The sequence below is a fragment of the Sus scrofa genome, chromosome 11 (genome assembly GCF_000003025.6).
Source record: "Sus scrofa isolate TJ Tabasco breed Duroc chromosome 11, Sscrofa11.1, whole genome shotgun sequence".
Classification (NCBI taxonomy): domain Eukaryota; kingdom Metazoa; phylum Chordata; class Mammalia; order Artiodactyla; family Suidae; genus Sus; species Sus scrofa.
This window is the reverse complement of record NC_010453.5, coordinates 17,725,561-17,733,030: the sequence shown is the minus strand read 5'-3', so window position 1 is coordinate 17,733,030 and position 7,470 is coordinate 17,725,561. Positions and strand designations below refer to the sequence as shown.

At 42.3% G+C, this 7,470-nt stretch overlaps 1 long non-coding RNA gene across 2 annotated transcripts in view; it reads left to right on the top strand.

Moving 5' to 3' along the window:
• LOC106507157 overlaps positions 1,769-7,470 on the top strand; it is a 37,837-nt gene continuing 32,135 nt past the window's right edge. Inside the window, exon 1 of one of the 2 annotated variants that reach the window (XR_002336669.1) lies at positions 1,769-2,046. This is a non-coding gene — a long non-coding RNA (uncharacterized LOC106507157). Of the gene's footprint in view, positions 2,047-5,597; positions 7,269-7,470 lie in introns of those variants that run through there. The other variant, XR_002336670.1, reaches the window with a different exon arrangement.

Here is a 7,470-nt window from a genome sequence, read left to right as displayed (position 1 = left end):
GCAAAAACCATCTCCTGCATATTCTCAAACCAGAGTCGCGCGCCCCAGACGCAAAACATCACACTAGCAAAGGGTTAATCTAGGGTGCCTAAAGCGCAGAAAAGGATTGAAGATCCAGTACGTCTTTCATAAGGAATTTTACAAAGGCCATTATCTATAAAGAAAGTTAAAGGCGTCACCGGCTCAAATTATTCATGAGTAAAATTTGGTAGAAACTACGAGAAAAAAAAAATCACTAAAGGGAAAGACAAATAACAGCCCTCTTCCCTCCGCCTCAAAGTCAAGAGAGCTCCTAGAAAAGGTGGGGATTTCAAAATTACCGTTAAGTTGTCCGCGTAAAGACTTTTCGGGAGGAAAACATCAGTACAGTTTCTCAGATTGCCTTTTTTCCTTGAGACGTGTTTCAAAGACTGGAGAAGGAAAAAGTCTTCTAAGAAAAGTGAGACTCAGAGAAGGAAATCGCAAGGTCGAAGCCCCACCTTTCATCTCACCCCTAAAGACTTCCCCAACGTCCTCCCCCCCGCAAGAAAGGACGATACCACGAGACCAAACGACAAAAATCCCGAGCAAAAAGCGAAAGTTCGGCATCTTTCCTAGGAGCCCGCTAAAACCTTAAAAGCCTGCCCCCGCCCCATCTTGCCCAAATTGGAAAAGCCAGACGCGGTCAGTGCTACCCCTGCTGGGACCCAGGCGCGCAGAACTGGAAGGCGGCGGGGTGAAACTCACATTCCCAGGGCATCTCACGCTTTAGCATCAAAGACGACAACATACACGGCTGGGTCCCGCGGAGGGCACGGCACGGTCGTACGTCGGACCAGAGGCACCCGCTGCTCCGGGTCCTCAATTTTTCGCCGACCTTAAGTTTCTTGTCACTGGAAGACGGCTGTCAGCGGGCCGGGAAAATTGCGATAAAAGAGGGCTCGGTTCGGCAATGGAGGAGGAGGCGCTTGTCCCCCTCCTCCTGTCAAGAAGCCACGGCCCGCCGAGCCCGACCGCGCCCGGTCCGCGGCCCCAGGCGGGGGGTCCTGCTGACAGATCCGCTGGGCGGCGGCCGCTCCGCCGCAGCGCGTCCGCGTCCCGCTCAAACTGCAACTCCCCTCCCCCCACAACCCCGACTCTCCGCGCTCCCGCCACATTCCGCCTGCCGCCGCCCACTCACAGACACCCAATTACCCCCAACCCTGTCTCCTCGTATTTTTCGCGATTAAAATGAAGGCGGACCCAGTGCCCACTCCTCGCACCCCCCACCGGTCCCACCACTGCCACCTCCCGAGTCCGGCTCTCCTACTTCTTCAGGCTCTTACCGGCTGCGCCAACACTGGCCAAGCTCCGCCACCTGCCCTTTGCTCGAAGTAATTTTTGGAGATTTAAGTGATTTTTCGGCGGAGTCCTAGTGGCGCTGTACTCTCGGACAGGTTATCCCGTCTCTCCCGCTAGATTGATGAGATCAGGCATCACTCGAAAATGGCGCCGAAAGCGCTGAGGCTCCTCATTCAAATTCGTTAGAGCCAACCCCGCCGTCCCGGGGCATGCCGGGAACGCGGGCTGCCTCCACAGCTGTCAACACCGCCTCCTAACCCCCCCAACTCTAGCTTTCTCGACACTTCTGCCCATGCGCAAACTCACACAGCCCCCTCCCCCGCCTCCGTCCTCGCGCGCCTTGAACATGCGCAGAATTGTCGCTTGTTCGCCGCTCTCGCTTCGCTTCCTCAGTCGCAACCTCTCTCCTTGCGCGTGCGTGCAGCCCTTAGGCTCAGCCGCCGAGGCGGAGGGACCGTGGGGACTGTGGGCCCAGGGGTCCATAGATGACATGCCATTCGATAGATATTTATTCTGGTGTTCCAGGAAAACAAATAACGGTACAGCTTAAGCGAAAAGAAAAACATCTTACTGTCAGTGTCTAAGCTCCTTTAACAACGGAATGTGTCTGAGACCTTGTGTACGGATACACGTGTACTTAAAACAGCCCCGCCAGTGTGCAGAGCTGTTAAGTCGACGACGGTTTGTGGGAGCTACCGCAGTTAAGCCTCAGAACAACTTTATGAGGTAGGTACTATTATTATTCTCGGTTTGCAGACCAGGAAACCAAGGCTCAGAGACTTTAAGTAATTTCCCTGAAGGCAGCACAGGTAGCAAGCACGTGGACGAGTCCGCATCTGTCAGAATTTGGAGCCCTGGTTGGGTCATTCTCTGCCAGGCTGTGCGACCTGACCAGGGCACACGCAGGAGGCGTGGTTTCTGCTTTACAACTGTGTGTGTGGGTGTGCGCGTTCTAGAGCCTTGCGAAAGCACTTTCATTGAACCGTCTTAAGTGTTCTTAAACATTCTGCTCGGCTTGGGAGGGGTGAATGGGTCATTGGGCAGTGTGGGGAAATCATTTAGGGTAATTTTATAAAAGGGTGGTAAGGGAACTTTAGCAAAGATGGGTTTCTGCTGTGCGACACATTGGTTAAATAATAGTATATAGATAGCATATATTGACTGTTCTCTGGGCTGGGCATGGTGCTAAATAAACGCTTTACGGAATGATCTGTTTATTGCCCGCAACAGCCCTTCACAGTAGCCATTATCTTTATTTTACACAAGAGGATACCCAAGACTCAATTAAAAAATTTACCCCAAAGTCTTGCAACTATTAGGTAGAAGCACATGACCTAGGCAGATCCGTCCAACGTCAAAAACTGGGCACTATGGTAGAACAATAAATGATAAAGTTGTCGATATTTGAACACCACCTTTAAAAACGTCTGTTAATCATTCATTTGCTTGGGAGAATTAGCTTATCTTCCACCAGGCTAATTAAGATGAAAATTAAAAAACAAAACAAAACTGCCATTGATCCTAAATGATTACACTTTAAAATTATTTTTGAATTGTTCATTTTTTTCCTGATCCCAAGTTATAGTGAATGTTCTAAAGAACCCAACAGTTTGAAACCTGGGTCGTTGCTACACTTTTTTTTTAGTTTTTGTTGTAAAATAACTTGTGATGAATCATAACTGTTTGAGTATACAAAGACATACGTAGTTATGAGTGTTAAATGAGACTGCATATGAAAGTGCCTGAAGTACTAAGAAAAAATTGGGAGATAGCTAGCATGGTGTGCATTATTGAGGTACAATAATGGAAAGAGAAATGGATTTTAATAATTTGACATCATCAAGTAATATGGCTGGGTAGTATATGGCTTCCATCTCTCTGCTACTTTTGTGCACTGGTTAACTGAGTGGACTCTGGAACCCAAACTTCTTGGGTTGGAACTCCGCTCTGCTATTTACTAGCTTTGTGCCCCTGTGAGTTACTTTTTCTCATTTGATCTTTTGTAAAACGATTAATGCTAGTTCCTCATCCGGTTATTGTAAGGATGTAACTGAGTTAATATATTAAAGGTATTTGAACAGTGATTGATACATTACTAAATATTAGCTATTGTTGTGGGTCGGTCATTAACACTGATCTTTTAAAATGGTTTCTTTAGAGGTGTTTTAAAAATCCAACTACAGTTAGGGCCATGAGGAATTAGCATTTATGTTCAAGAGCATCTTAAGACGTTATATCAGCCTGCCAAACTTTTTTTGCCAAATAGAGTAATGATTTCTGTCAGAGGATGTTATTTTGTTTTACCTTTTCATAAGAGTAACATAGGAAAATGGAACAGTTTTACCACTTTTTCTTTTTCTTTTTTTTTTTTTTTTTTGGTCTTTTTGCCATTTCTTGGGCCTCTTCCCATGGCATATGGAGGTTCCCAGGCTAGGGGTCGAATCGTAGCTGTAGCTGCCGGCCTACACCAGAGCCACAGCAACGCAAGATCTGAGCCGCGTCTGCGACCTACACCACAGCTCACAGCAACGCCGGATCGTTAACCCACTGAGCAAGGGCAGGGACCGAACCCGCAACCTCATGGTTCCTGGTCGGATTCGTTAACCACTGCGCCACGAGGGAACTCCTACCACTTTTTCTAATTATTAATGTTAAAGGGAAGAAAAACAGGCCACTCTAAAACACAAAATAAAAACCATCCAAATTTCTACTGTTTAGAGATAAACACATATTCTTCATAATTTAAAAATCTACCTGTGGAGAGAATCAGCTAGGTGAAGTCTGGATAAGTGGTATATTTGGGGAAATTACTTGCAAGATTGTACTAGAGCATCATGAATTAGTGAATTCTTTATCTAGTCACCCTTTAAGATTTATTCTGTCAAGAGGATTCTAAAGTGATGATGGTATTTATAAATAATAACATTTATTGAGTACTTATTATGTGTCAGTTAAGCATATATATCCACTTTGTCCTTGAATCCTTTTAATAACTCATGAGGTAAGTACAATTATTATCTTTATTTTGCAGGCTAAAGTTTATATAGAGATCACTCTATATAAGTGTTTAGAAGATTTAAGTCCTGATTTAATATTCTATTTAATAAACCAGCAACTCTTCACTGAAGCTTCTTGATTCATTAAAGTGGGGGAAAACAAAATCAAGTAGCTTAGTTCCTATGCTTGAACTTAAAAAAGCCCAAGTGGAAAAAAAAAAAAAAAAAAAAAAAAAAAAGGGTGTTTTGTTGTAAACGAAGAATTTTATGTTTGACCACAAGGGGGTGCAAATTTCCGAGTTGAATTTTAAAAGAAAAAAAAAGAGCACTTTTACTTCAGATCATCAGATTCAGAGGTAAAGAACTAGTAAGCATACCTTACTTGATTTTTAATACTTCACTCAGTGATACACACATTATGAAAAGAAAGAAAATTATTTAGATTCTCAGTTGGGGCAGAAGTTTTCAGCTTTCTTTTATCTTGAAAACAGGGAAGAGTTAATCACCCTACCCCCACCCCTTTTCACCCACCCATTTTTTGCATACTCTTCTTGACTTGTCATAAGAGTAAAACTGAAGTCATAATTTAAAATTTGAGGTTTTACTTGGAAACTGCAATGCAATCACCAGCAAACGAATGGTAAATATGGGTAGTGTGGAGAGCAGCGGTCTTGTAATTTCAATGCTTTTTTTCCCCTCCTGCTGTTTCTGATGAGTAAGCTACAGCGGATGGAATGTTGGCTTCGACATATTAGCTTATTTAGGTAAAACTATGAAAACTATAGGTATGTTCATCTTTTAAGGAAGAATGAAGACTCTTAAAGAAGAAAACATTTTGAACAGTAAAACTTGAAAACAAGTATACCCTGGTTAATGTTTTAAAAACAATTTGCATATAGATGTGAAAACTACCTACAGTAGCTTTTTTTTTTTTTAATTGCTTTTTAGGGTCTCACCCCAGGGTTTATCAAAGTTCTCAGACTAGGGGTCCAATCCGAGTTACAGCTGCATCCTCACGGATACTAATTCATTACAGATTCTTTACCTCTGATCCACAACAGAACTATTTTATTTTATTTTTTGCTTTTAAGTTTTGCGCCTGTGGCATATAGAAGTTCCCAGGCTAGGGGTTGAATTGGAGTAGCTGTTCAACCAGGGAGGCCAGGAATGGAACCTGTATACTCATGGATACTAGGTGGGTTTGTTTCCACTGTGCCACAGCAGGAATTCCTAGCAGTGATTCTTTCTATTTTCTCTTTTTTTCTTTTTTTTATGGCTGTACTGGTGGCATAGGGAAGTTCCCCGGCTAGGCATTGAATCAGCTGTAGCTGCCAGTCTATAGCAACTCTGGATCCACAGCAACTCTGGATCTGAGCGAAGTCTGTGACCTATACCACAGCTCATGACAATGCTGGATCCTTGACCCACTGAGCGAGGCCAGGGATCAAACCAACATTCTCACGGATACTAGTCAGGTTTGTTACTGTGCCACAAAGGGAACTCCTAAAGTAGCTTTTATTTTCCTACTGGTCTTGTTTTTCTGAGGTGGACTTAATTTTAAAAAACACTTTTACTTGGACATAATTTCAAATTTACAAAAAGTTGCAAAAATAAAAAGTTCAGAGAATACCTGTATCATTTAGTTGCTCTTGTGCAATGTCTCTGTCTCTCTCCATACATATTTCTTTATATGCAATTTTTTTCTTAAACCACTTGAGGTTAAATTAAATACATCCTGGCCCTTCACCCCTAAATACTTCAGTGTGTATTTCCTATCAGCTTCATAATTTTACATTGAAATAACACTTGAATCTACCATCAATATTCCCATTTTGTAGGTTGGTCATTGTTGTAGCATTTCCCCTGCAGTACAGGGGCCATCTGGAGTCAGGCCCTACGTTTAGTGGGTCTTGACTTTAGCTTCTTTTACATTCTTGAAGAATATAGTTTATCCCTCCACCACCTTTTTTTTGGCCATGCCCATGGCATGGAAGTTCCCTCGCCAGGTATGGAACCTGTGCCACAGCAGTGACAATACCATATCCTTAATCCACTGAGCCACCTGCAAACTCCCTCCACCCTACTTTTTGATAGAACATTCCCTATTTTGTTTTTGTCTGATGTGTCCTCATGATTAAATTAAGGTTTTAATTCTTAACTGGACTGCTGGACAGGTGATTTGTGTCCTTCTCAAGATACCACTTCTGGAAGCACGTGATATCTGTATGTCCCTTGTTGATGATGTTAATTTTGATCATCTGGTCCATATATGACCATATTTCCCAACTGGCTTTTTTTCCTTCCTGGCAAATAAGCAATTTGGGAGGAAACATTTGAAGATATATCCTGCTCTTCATCAAAGTTCCTATTTAAATTTGGCATCCATTATTGCTGAGGTAATTTTACCATGATGGTTGCAAAATGATTCAACAAATCTAACACTCCTTTCACATTTACTGGTCAGCCCACAGCATTCTACTGCAAAGAGCCCTTTCTTCTCCTATATTTATCTACTTATTATCTCCATTAACTTACGAATTCCTGTTTCCCCATTTCTATATTTACTTTGTTTTCTTGTGTTCCTTCTATTTATATGTGTATATTATACTTTTTTTCTGAACCATTTGATGGTAGGCTACACACATCATGACTTTTAACCTCTAAATATTTGTCTGTACTTAATTATTTTGGTGTTTGAATTGTCCCCTGGTGGGTCCTATATCTTTGTAGTATGCCTATATTATTCTGAGGGAGTACTTCCTTGCTTTTTGGTATAGTAAGATGTCCCAAGTTTAGCTTGTCCTTACCCTACCCTAGCCCTGGAATTAGCCTTTCTCTAAAGAGCCCTGTTTTCTCTTAGTGGAAAATGGATTGGAGATGAAGGCTAGCAGCTCATTGCTGCTGAGGTGCTTCTGCTTCTTGGACCTTTCAGAAGACAGAGCTAGGAAATAGGTACATATATATGCACATACGAATATGCATATACTGATATATACATATATGTTAATAACGGGTTTCATTTTAAGTTATGGTATTTTTATTATGATTATAATTGAGAAGATGTCATAGTAGTATTTATAAAGTTCTGAATAAAGTCAGTGAAATCACAATCCAATCTAACAACTCAGAGAGTTTTCATGTTCCCTTTTAGTAA